At 58.1% G+C, this 12,162-nt stretch overlaps 1 long non-coding RNA gene across 3 annotated transcripts; it reads left to right on the top strand.

The window, feature by feature from the left end:
- Positions 1-3,150, top strand: LOC135976978 (uncharacterized). Of its 3 annotated transcripts, none has more exons than XR_010594268.1 (2): positions 1-1,924; positions 2,014-3,150. It is a non-coding gene; the product is annotated as an uncharacterized LOC135976978 (long non-coding RNA). The 3 variants fall into 3 exon arrangements; XR_010594270.1 differs by having other exon boundaries at positions 1-682; positions 1,693-3,150; XR_010594269.1 differs by having other exon boundaries at positions 1-682.
- Positions 3,151-12,162: the final 9,012 nt, after the last annotated feature.

Here is a 12,162-nt window from a genome sequence, read left to right on the forward strand (position 1 = left end):
GGCCCTTTAATGACTTGCCTAGAGTGAGTGGTATTGCCGGGAGTAGCAGCCAAGAGCCCTGCATTGTAGCCACTTGGTTCTAACTGCTTGACGGAGCGCGTTGGGCGTGGGGCTGCTATTTGCTGATTGATTAGCTGGGCCGAGGGCTGGGAGTTTTAGTACAACGTGGTACCAGTAGCACACGGCTAACTGATCTGTGCTGGCGGTGAGTTGATCTGTGAAACTCCCTTCCCTCCTAAGAGCCTGGCCGTCCCCTTCAGCTTAGGGAGAAGAATTCCTTTGATGTAAAGGTTCTGCGACTGGCGTGTTAGTGCTCACCCAGTGGGTTATGTACACAGCTGCGCATTTTCATCGCAAACAATTACCCTTGCCCGTCCCCTTGGGGAGATATCTGTCCGTCGGAGCCGACGACTCCTGACCCTCTCATCCGTCTTCTTGTACGTTTCATCAGAAGTTGATTAGAACAGTGGCTTCTGCTGACAAGCGGAGCGAATGCAACTGACAGCAGCGGGGTAACGTGGATTGATACATCCTCCCTGGCCGCCTTTGATCTTCGGTGGCTGCTTGGCCACAGGCCAGGAACACGACGCAATTGCAGAGGAAGCGTGGTGCGTTTGGCTGGTGCAAGGGTCTCGTTAGCCGGGCCGTATTTCAGGAGAGAAGCATGTCCTCGTTAGCTCTGGTATGTTTTCCCACAGGGAACGCGGCCATGACTGTGGTATTTCTAACTCCCAGCAAGCTCATCAGGGAGGGTATATTTCACTCAGGCAGTGTGCTGCTTAGGTCTGGCTAATTTCACTCTGGGAACGCAGGCCTGGGTGGCATACTTCGTAGCGGTGGTAAATTTCGCCATGGGGTTCTCATGCATCCATGCCACGTGCATGCTGTTCTCTAGCCAGTAAAAATACAGTTCCCTTCCCCAGGAAGCTCCCTCCAACTCTTCGAGTTCAGATCCTTCCCTAAGACGCACTTCTCAGGGTTAACGCTCCAAGGAAGCAAGCACATGGCCATGTGTGATCCGTCGCTCTTAAGATGGTCAGGTCCTTGAGGCAGGGTCTGTCTATTCTACGTCTGTACAGCCCCGAGCACAATGGGGTCCTGCTCCAGAACTTGGTTTCCTTACTTTGACCACAATATGGACTTGTCTTATCTCCAAATAAATTCTCATTTTCTGCTGATAATCCAAACAGATTCTTTTTAAAAGGCAGATTTTAGTAAATAAATAAAACCAATCCAATGACACTTGGTACGAATTTAACTGGCCCAGCTTGAAATCAGATCTGCTGCTTCCCAGAATTCAGGGGAGGTCCGAGAAGGGCTTTTGATTCAACTACAACTCTTTATCATCAATACAGCCAACTTTGTTTGGCACACAGATTTCCTCCCCACTGTATTCAGGGCTGGGAGAGCGGTGCTGTGTGAAGATTAGCCCAGTATTAGCTAATTCAGTAGAGCTGGTTGGGAAGTAGGGTTTTTTTTCCCTGCAAAAAATGTTGAATTTTAGTCTAAAACCTCAAAACTGAAAATTTTGCCCAAAAGGTGACATATTTTGGCTGAAAGTTTGTGGGGGGGGAGTTGGTTTTTCCAAGGAAACATGGAAAATGTTGGAGGAAAGCCGATGCTTTCTCAGAAATGTCCATTTAATTGACAGTCCAAGTTTTCCGTTTAAAAAAAAAAAAAAAGTTTCAGCAGAACATTTTCGAGCAGCCCTGTCCTGTGCGTGCTGTGGTGAAGCTGTTTAGCACATACCATGTGGACAACCCCAAACTGCTGGGAGAGAGCTTAAAACAACAGCTCAGAGATGAGTGAACTGTCCTAGTCGTGTATGCCTTGCCTCATTGAACCTACGTACCTGATCCGTAGGACTGTTCTCCCCGTCCCTTGTGCCATGCACATGCACTTGGATGCGTCTTGTCTAGCTGCGGTAAGGTGTGCCTGTGTTCACTCTGAAGTCTAATGATGACATTTAAATGTGAGCATTGTTAACCGTTTCATTGCTGCTCATTTTTGCAGAAACATCCAACTACTGCAGAGCTGTGGGTGGAGCTGGGGTCACCTTTCCCCTCTGCACCCCAATCTGACTTGCTCACTTTAGAGCGCTGAGGCTGCAGGAGACTTGGGGAGCTCTGTGGTGTCATAGCAGAGGGAGCAGTGCCATCCGAGGTGAATACAGAGGGATGCGGTGCCGATGTAGGTCACAAGACACTAACAGCGAGTATTTGGAGCCAGAGCATTTTATTAAATGAGCTAAATGGGGGGCTTTGGTTGTGGGGGCTGACTTGTTCTCATGGAGTTGCATCAGATCATGTGACACGCCCGCCCTCACCTGGCCACTGCTCTGTGCATTCTGCCCCCTAACCAGTAGAAACAGGGTCCATTGACAATAGTGTGAACAGTTCTGTCCCAGGACAGTGAAGAGGCTCAGAAAACAAACCAGAGCCTGCCCAAGGGGAGGCAATTAAGAACTGTCTCACTCCTCAGACAAGGAAACAGAACAATCTGCTATTGGGATGGCAGGACACTACCGGAGATGTGTCCCTCGCTGTACCACTCTGCCTGCCTCCATCACTGAGCTATGTAAAAAGCAGAAGCCAGACAAGCTCATCTGGTCCAGACAGCGTCAACAGGCCTTCGGCAAGCGGAAGGAAGCCCGGAGCACCAGCCCAGTTCTGGTAAGCCCAGACTTTGACGAGCCTTTCCTGGTGTTTGCAGGCACAGGGCTTGGGGCGGGGCTGATGCAAATGGATGAAAAGGGGCGGAGACACCCCACACTGCACCTGAGCAAGAAATTACGCAACAATACAGAAAGGTTTGGCCGTGGCGTGGGCCGTCCGCAAACTACAGCCTTACCGGGTTGGGCCACGTTGCCCGGTGTACAAGCACCACTCACCTGGCTGCACCAGATTAAAGGGACTAGGGCCAAGTTGCTACGCTGGAGCTTGGTGTTCCCAGATGATGCCATGGAAGTGATTCATAAAGGGAATGCCAGGTTTGTGGCTGAAGCTCTATCCAGGAAATCAATGAGTGGCACCTTTGTCGTACCCACTTCTTTAGAGGAGAGACGTGGCAGACCTATAATATCCTGGCCAAACCGTATTGAATTGAGTTTAACATCTTTGGAGGCCATTTAATAAAGTGCCATTGTCTGTGTGTTACTGAGGGCGTGTCTGTACTTCCATGGGAAGGGCCAATAGGAGATCAGCAGGACGTGATCAAGCAAATCCCTCAGGTTGTAACATCCCCAGAGGAACACGGCCCCATGGGTCAGACTGGGTCCTCCAGGGACAATGGACAAAGAACAGGGGGTTGGATAAATAGCTCGGTTTTAACCTGGCTCGGGGCCTCGGTTCTGATCCGGCAAACGGCCAGCACCTCTGCTCCAAGGCAAGCCCCGACCCTTAGGGGAGGGTTGGAAGGAGGGTCCTAGACTGAGTGCTTGCTCTGAGCTGAAGCTGTGATGAACTTCTGACCACAGGGCTCACCCCCGGGTGGGTTTGAAGAGCTAATCACCAATCAGAGCCCTCGTCGGAGTGAGGGGGTGATCTCTGCTAGGCTCATTAGCATGCATGTAGGTTCTTCGGTTGCTGGAATATGTTTTCTCTGCAATGCTTTTACCTTAAGAATAAGGGTGATTGCTTTAGCAAGAGCTGGGTGGTACTTTCTCACTGGCACTTGCAGCATCTCGGAGGAGAGACGTGAAGCAGCCGGTCTTTGGCTGGGAAAATCACAATACAGTCAGGGAGCTGCTCAGCCTGGCCATACCCCGGTCAGGCAGGAGAGAGACGTGGGGTCTCCGCCCACGAGAGGCACACGTGGGGCAGTGGAGGGGTGAGAGTGGTCGGGGTGGAACTACTGGCTTTAGTGAACCCGTCCCGCCTGGAGCCAGGTTGACCCCAAGCCGATCGCTTGCCTCCCAAGTGCCTTGGCCCAGCATGCACTGGGTCTTGTGTTCAATCTGGGGAGGGGCTGTCTCTGCATCAGTTGTTCTGGAGTCCGTGGTGGCAGCATGGGGGGGCCGGGCCGGGATGTGACAAGTACGTGCCTCAGACCACTCGGACGTTCCATGCACACCTGGCTGGATGGGAAGAAAGGGGGCTCGAGAGGGAGAACCGGGGGTCTCCCAGCCACCCCAACTACTCTAGCATGGGAAGCAGAGCCTGTGAGTTAACTGTACCATCCCTCTTTGGTATCATGGTGACATTAGTCCCTTCCCCCTCCGCTAGCTCACCCAGAACATGGCGCGGGCTGCCCTTGCCGCCTTTCTGCCGCTGATCTCAAAGGCAGGGCCAGGCCTCAGTGTCTTGCCACCCAGGCCAGAAAACTTTTTTTGGTGCCCCCCCATGTCCCCGAGTGGCTGAGAAAAAAAATGGCCGAGTGGAGCAGCTGAACCATGTGGGGGCCCTGCCTGTGGACTTGGCACCTTCAGAAGTTGGCACCCAGGCGCCCGCCCTGATCTCCTACCCGCCCCGCTCAAAGCACTTGACAAACTTTCATGAAGTCTCGGGACAGGTCAGTATCACCCCTATTATGAAGGGGGGGGAAACTGAGGCACAGAGCAGGGAAGTGACTTGCAGCCAGTCACCATCAGGTCAGGAGGAGACAGAGGAAAGGGTCCCGGCTACAAAGGATTAGCACCCGGCTCCCAAACCCTGTGACACTAAAAACCTGATGGAAGATTCAAAGCAGGCTTCATTGCCCTGCCTACAGGAAAAAAGAACCAGGAACATCCATTGTGCAACGGCAGCTCTGGCATGACCCCGAGCCCTGCTGTAACATTAATTGGCGCATATTAATTACTGCAAACACTGTGATCTAATTGCGCTGGCTTGTGAAATCACTCAGCCAGCAGGTGCTGCTTATTTGTATTAGGACTTGACACAGGCATGTGAGGCGGGTGTTGCAATCGTCGGATTGCTGCAGCGCCGGAGGCCCGAGGGCTAACACGCAGGGCCCTGTGTCTCCGGAGCCGCCCTGCTGCAATGGGGCTGCTGAGAAGTTGACGCTGATGGATGGAGAGAAGATCACGCACGGGGAAACTCAGCTGGATGGAGGAGGCCGCCCGGGGATGAGAGAGAGGCCAAATCCGCCCTCCCTTTCCCAGTGATAGTCTAACCAGAGGTAGGACAAAGTCACACCTAGCCGAACGCTCTTGCGAGGGTTGGACTCAGCCCTTTGTAAGGGTAGAGCTGAAGGGCCTGATCTCGCCCAGGCTCCAGCCGCGTTTGGAGCTGGGCGTTCAGCCCCCAATCTGAGCAGGGTGGGTTTGGGGCTGGTGCGGTTTGAACCGGTGACGCCGTCCCTCTGTGACAGCGGCTTAGAAAGGCGGCTCGGCTGGATTCCACCCACCACTTTCGGGCGAGGGCCGCACCTGCTGGCAGCTGCAGTGGGGAAGCTGGCCTCCCCAGCCCTGCTCCCTTCCCCCTCCGCCCTCCTGCAGGCGTCACGCCCTGCCGGTGACTCGGCAGGCCCCAGGTGCCCCGAATGTGTCGAAAGGTGCCAGGGTTAGGCCTGAGCCATGCACACGGCGTCTTAGCTGCTACTTCCGCTTTCCCAGGCCAGGTCAGAGGGAGGGTTCGCCACCTTCGGCCTCTTCCTTTGGCTCGTAAAAGGCCTGGTTCATTGCAACGCTGGAGGCCTGTCCCATCCCTGCCTGGGAGCTGCCCATGCATGACTCGCGCATGGGCCCAGCGCCTGGCTAGGGAGAGGGATCCAGGCAGCACCCGCCCCTTCCCTCCAGGCCCCCAGCTTGTCTGTTGGAAACAGCAGGTGGCGCTCTGCTGTGCCCCGTAGGGGACCGATCCCCTGGGCAGGCTGGGGCTGGGGATAACCCAGGGAGGGCCCTGCTTGGCCTGCTGCTTCGGACTCTGTTCTGCCCAGCTCAGCAGCGCCCCCTTTGCTTTGGCCAGAAGGGCTCCGGCTGGGCACGTGGCTCTCTGGGTTGCAGGGGAGGACGGAGGGTGTCCGCCGGGGTTAGGCTGGGAAGATTTCAGGGAGAAGCTCGCAGCTGGCTCCGTTGGGGCCGGTTTCCCCTCCGCCCCACTGCAGTGTTCAGCCCTTCAGCCTCCCAGCCCCTGGTCCGGGTCAGGCTGCACCCTCGGCTTGGGTCTGGGCCCGAACCTGGGCCTGGTCTGGATCCAGCCGTGGGGTCGAGCTTCACGCTGACCCCTGCCCGTATAATGGGCAGAACCAGGCCTCCGGGTCAGAACGGCCCTGATAGGTTCCCCCACCTGGCAACGTCTGTTCTCCCAGGCTAATTTACAGCCCCTCTCTACCCTCACAGGGACTCAGTCTCAGCTCACAGACACCGGTGGGAATCACTGATGTCAATGGCGTCACACTCATGTCATGCTGGCCTCAGCGAGCTCCGGCCCTGGCGGTTCATATGCCTCTGAGGAGCCGGTCGGCCCGGCCTGGCTAGGGCCTCACCCAAACAGGGCTCTGTTTTCCACGGGTTTGCATTTTGCACCCCAAACGATCTCGTTCCACCCAGGCTCGAAGGTGCAGTGGAAAGGGCAAGCCACAAAAATGCTAGCTGGAATCCAGCGCGGTGAAGGAATTCAGTCCTCTCCGATTAGCAGAGGGCGGCGCTGCGGGTGGGACCAGGGAAAGACAGAGGCAAGGAGCAGACAGGATGCTGCAGGGCAGGTTTGATGGGGAAGGTGAAGTGCAGGGTGTGCTGGGAGAACTTCTGCAATGCCTTGGTGCCAGTCTGCCCTGGGAGCAGACCCAGGGTGGGGACGGGCCCCTTAGGACATGTCTGATCAGCCTCTCCAGTCGTCTCTCCTCTTTCCTTCCTCCTGAGCCCCTGCTCCCAATGACTCCCACCCCGGGGCTCCGCTCCCATGTGACTCCCCAGCTCCCCTCCGCCCTAGATACTCCCATCCTCGCTCCCCCCTGGGACCTCTCCTCGGGGCAGCTGCTGTCAGTGGAGGGGGTTTATGTCAATGCACCGCATCAGTTCCCAGGCCCCGGCGGGTGCTGGAGGAGGGATTTCCCTGCCGAGCCAGGAATGTGAATGAGCGCAGGGCGGAATCTGAACTTGGGGCCTTGCTCCTGGGACCGCCCGGGGAGCCCCTTTCTGCCCAGCCAGGTTCAGGGTGTAACGATGCTCCCGTACTAATTACCGGGGACTGCTCCAGCCCGGAAAGACTAGCTTAGCGCCGGGAGCCACCATATTCTCCTCTCCTCGGCTCCCAAACTCACAGTTTAGCTCCTGCCACTGTCTCAAAGGCAGGAATTCCCCGGCCCGCTTGGCACAGCACTTATGCAGGAGGGCGGGGGGGGAGGAGAGGGGAGCACAGCCACTAACACCCGAGCCCCCCCATCCTAGCCCACCAGGGGAAAACATCAGCCGCCGTTCATCCCAGGCTGAGTCGTGTGCACCTGGGGAGAGCAGCTGGGCCAAATGGCCTGGCGGGTGCGAAGGGGGAATCCGGGGCTGGCTCTGTCAGGCTCATCACCGGCCGCTGAGTGCCGGGCGTCCTGATTCAACAGCACCCCTTGACCGGGATGCGGTGCCCCCGCTCGCTGCCCCTCCCCTGCTCCGGTTGATTCCTGGCTGTGGGGTGGTCGGAAAGGAAGCAGCTGCTTCCCCTGCCCCCAGGGGTAACTGTACGATGGTTGGTAATGTCTGCAGCTCTGCGGGCTGATGGACCATGGGGTCCTGGGCACTTGAGAGTCTGGTAAGATGAGGCCCCAAGGGCCCTGCGATTTGGGCTAAGCCCAGGGCAGTGCAATGGCAGAAGTGCTGCAGGGGTTAGAGGGATCCCCCCCCCCCCCGCTGTGCCCCAGATGGCACCTCACAATTGCCTCTGGGCATTAGGGCGTGTTGGCCTTCCTCAGAAGCCTGGGGTGCTGGCACTGCTGGAGGCGGGGTCTCAGACCAGCTGGGCCAAAGGGGTGGAAGGAGGCTGGACTGAAAGGGTGAGGGCTCTGGTCTGTCCACAAACCCAGCGCTGCTAAGCTTACCCATGGCAGGCTGGAGAAGGCACCACGTGCTCTAGGCATCTCCGGGAGCACAGCCCACCCCGTGCGTCAGGCACGCGGGCAGCCTGGCCCTGGACGGTCTGCGCTGAGATTGGGGGAACTCAGCTCACTTGTGACACAGACCCCTGCTGCCAGCGGCAGTTCCAGCAACGGGGGGCCTGGGCGGGAATCGCTGCAGCACCAGGGTGTGCCAGGCGAGGAAAGAGCAGCAGGGCGGAGGCAGAGGCCTCCCCTCTCCAGCACGGGATGGTGGAGGCAGGCACCCCCCTCCCCCTCCCCAGCACAGGACGGGGGCAGACAGCTGGAGACACATTCCTGTCCCTGGGACCGGCTATTGCCTCTTCTCCCATGGATCCAGGCTCTTCTCTGCAGGCCAAATCCATCCCTGCCCCAGACCAGAGCTAAGGGTGGAGGGTTAACTTGAACCCCTGATTCTGGGCCTGCCCTAACTGGGGTCTGGCTGCCCATGGCCCCTGTGGGTCTTGTGGCCCCCAGGAAATAGCTGGGGTGCAGGACTGCCCCAGCCAGGCCCCCTCCAATGCCCCAATGCCCCTGCCCAGCAGGGGTCTGTCTGCCCTGGGGGAGGATGGGGGTCGCAGGGGTGGGGGAAGGGCTGTGCCCCTGCTTTGGGACCCTTTAGCCCCAGTTCCGTCAGTGCAAAGGAAGGGAAATGTCTGTGACTGGGGCCCTGTGTCTGAGCCTTGGGGCTCTCCCCTCCCTCCCGTCTCCTTTCTGGGCAGTGGGGGCTGGGGTGCATTCTTCCCTGGGTTCTCGCCACCCACCACATTCCTTAGCCGGGCTTCGTAGCCGGGAGCCAGGCGGTGTCTCCGAGGCGCGCAGCCTGCAAGCCACAGCAGGAGCTGGAATGCTGCTCGCTGGGCTGTGCTGCCGGTGGCATAGGGGTCACCCTCCACCCCGGGGACGAGCGCCCCAAGCCAGATGGCACCCAGGCCCCGTGTGCTGATCTGGACGCCGGCTCAGCGCAAAACTGGGCTAACATGCGCTGCGTGTCTGGAGCAGCGGGGCGTCTGTGGAGCTGGGCCGGGCGCCTCGTGTCTAGTTAGCACACACGGTTATGTCGATCCCACTGGGGTTATGTTTGTTGTGTAAAGAGCAAAAAAAGCCAACACCTGGCTTCCCAAGCAGCTGTTGGGTGCTGGCCTGGGGGAGAGCTGGGACGGTTCCCCAAGAGAGGAGACTGGGCACCGGTTTTGTGCAATGCCCTCTTGATCAGCTGCCCCCGTGGTTATGAGATCACAGAGCCGACGGCGAAGGTCTGTACGGTGCGACCGCCTCTGGGGCATGGTGCTCAGATCTGGGCACCTCCCGGCCTGCACCACGTTGGAGAGAGCGGAGGGGAGGGCAACGGAAAATGAGCGGTGGGCTGGAGGGAGGGACTCAGGCCTTGTCTGCATGGGGAAATTTACCAGCATTACTATAGCGGGATAGTTACGCCGGATTCATTAAACCGGAGCTTGTAACTCTCCTTTGGAATAAAAGTGGCCTTAATCCAGTTTAGAATTATGGCTGCTTTCATTCCGAAGGAGAGCGTCCCAACAGGATCTGCTTTAACGTCACACCTTTAACTAATCCCGATTAATAGTCATGTGTCGACAAGGCCCTAGAAGGAAGCACAGGGCCGGTGCTACCATTTAGGCAAACTAGGCGGTTGCCTAGGGCGCCAAGATTTGGGGGCACCGCCTCAGGGCGGGGGGGGGGGGAGCTGCCGCAGGGCTGGGGGGGGCGCAAGGTGGAAGTTTCGCCTAGGGCGCGAAACTTCCTTGCACCGGCCCTGGAAGGAAGGCTCACAACAGCTGCATATGCGGCGCTTGGCTAAGGGGATGGGGGAGGAGGGGGGCAGGAAATAGGGTGACCGCCTGCAGACCCCCGAAGGGTTGAAGCAGGAAGGTGGGTGACGAATGACTCGGCGCAAGAAGAGGGGCATGACGCGGAGCTATTGGAGGCGGGTGGAGGGCCAGGGGAAAGCCGGGGGGAGTATCAGAGAAGGCTTCTGGGCCATGAGTTGTGTCAGGCTTTGGAACCAAAGATCTTTGCAAGGGAAGGGTGGGAGCCCGGTGCTTGGCCCGTTCCCAGCTAGACAGGGGGAAACACTAGAAAAGGGACTGGAGGGAACGATCGTGAACCTGCTCCCGGCAAAAGGACCGGGTGGGTGGGCCCTTCCCTTCGCTCGAGTCTATGGTGGTTCCTGGTGGCTGGAAGCCTCGAAGAGAGAGGGCAAATGGCCGGAGCGTGTGGGGGACATGCCAGACGCGCCAGCAGGCGCTGGACAAGTTCCGCACTCGCCTCCCACTGAGTGGAGGCGCTTTGAACACGCCGTCTGGACCACAAAGGGCACCGCTCGCCCTGGTCTCCAGCCCCAGAGCTCACAGCTGTAGGATGAGCCAGGACTGGACCCTTTAGAGTTAACTCATAAAATCCCCCCCCCAGCCCGTGTGCTAGGAATCCCTACAGCAGAGAGGTGTGGATTGTCACATGGGGCCATGCTCCTTAGCTAGGACCCATTCCCGGGAGATCCCCCTATGAGGCCAAATATTACAAAGGGGCCGTGATATAGCCGGTCGGCCAAAAACCCCACAGTACCCGCCCCTTGAGTTGGTCTGTAACCCAGAGCCAGGTGCCCTGGTCCTTGGTCCAGGGCCTCAGCAGGACACTCCCCTCCCCCCCCCACTCCTTTCTCAGCCTGCGGCATTGCCAAGCCAGCTCGCGAGGGAGCCCCTAGGTGGCCAGCATTCTGCGCGGCTCCCGGGAAGGTGGGCCGCCGTGCCATGTGCTCTGGGCTTGGGGCCGCTCTACCCGGTGCTGCTCTCACAAGCCAACCAATTCTAGACAGGAACGACAGACTGCCTGGGAGGGGGAATAAAGAGAGCTACACAATCATTGCAAATAGTGATTAGCACTATTAAGCGTGTGTTTTGATCACTAGTGGCCATGCCGGCAAGCACTTGAGCTCACGTGCCCACCCATCCCCTGGGTTCCTGCCCAGGTGTCTCCCCTCACGTCTGTCCCAGGGAGACCCACTGCAGGCCTGTGTGGCGCGGCTGTTACAACCACTTGATCACACCTGGACGTGGCAGCACGGGCCGTGGTGATCCCAGGAGACGACCACCCTGGTGCACATGCAATGAGCCTCATGGTGCAAGGTTAAACCCTGGCTGGAGGGGGCGCCCTGAGGACCTTCTGTGGCTGAGCGGGCAGGAGACTGATTCAGGCCAGTGGGTGCCCCTGGGGGTCGCTGGAGACGGACTAACCAGCCGCTGTGGGTGCGGAGTTGGGGGAAAGACCCGTTTGTTCATCTCGTCCATCGCCCGCCGGCCAGGTGGGCTTTGTTCCCTCCTGCGATTGGCTCGTCCAGTTCCAATGACCAAGCTACCGGGTTCCCACCCTTCCCCCACGCTCAAACAGCTCTCCCTGCTAGCAGGGCTTTCCAGCCCACAGTCTGCTTTTCTGGGGGGGGGGGGGAATTCATCCCACGACACCTCCTTGTATCCCGTAGGACCACTCAGCACCGTCCTCTTCCTCCTCGCTGGCTCCTTCCGCTATTTCTAGACTCAGAGCATTGTCGGGCCAGAGGACCTGGCTAGGGAGTGACCTTCCAGAGGAGACCAGGAGACTCCAGAGTCCGCTGTAAAACCTTCCTCTTTGAAAAGCTCATTCGCCAATGCCATGACACCCCCTCGCTCCCTACACCACAACATTGACCCCACCTACACCCCAGCACTTGCTCCCTAAACCCCAGCACTGACCCCCTCCCACCGCAGCATTGACCTCCTCCTGCTCCTAAACCCCAGCACTGACCCCCTCCCCCCCACGCCCCAGCACTGACCCCCATCCCCACACACCCCAGCACTGACCCCCTCCCCCCCACGCCCCAGCACTGACCCCCACCCCCACACACCCCAGCACTGAGCATGGGCTTGTGTCTCTGACCATCTTGGCTAATAGCCATTGATGTACCATCCTCCATGAATGTATTTCATTATTTTTTTAACCCAGTTATACTTTTGGCCTTCACAACGTCCCCTGGCAATGAGTTCCACAGGTTGACTGTGCGTTGTGTGAAGAAATACTTCCCTTTGTTTGTTTTAACCTGCTGCCTATTTGTTTCATTGAGGGACCCCTGCTTCTTGTGTTCTGTGAAGGGGGAAATAACACTTC

Source organism: Chrysemys picta, chromosome 21 (genome assembly GCF_011386835.1).
Source record: "Chrysemys picta bellii isolate R12L10 chromosome 21, ASM1138683v2, whole genome shotgun sequence".
NCBI lineage: Eukaryota > Metazoa > Chordata > Testudines > Emydidae > Chrysemys > Chrysemys picta.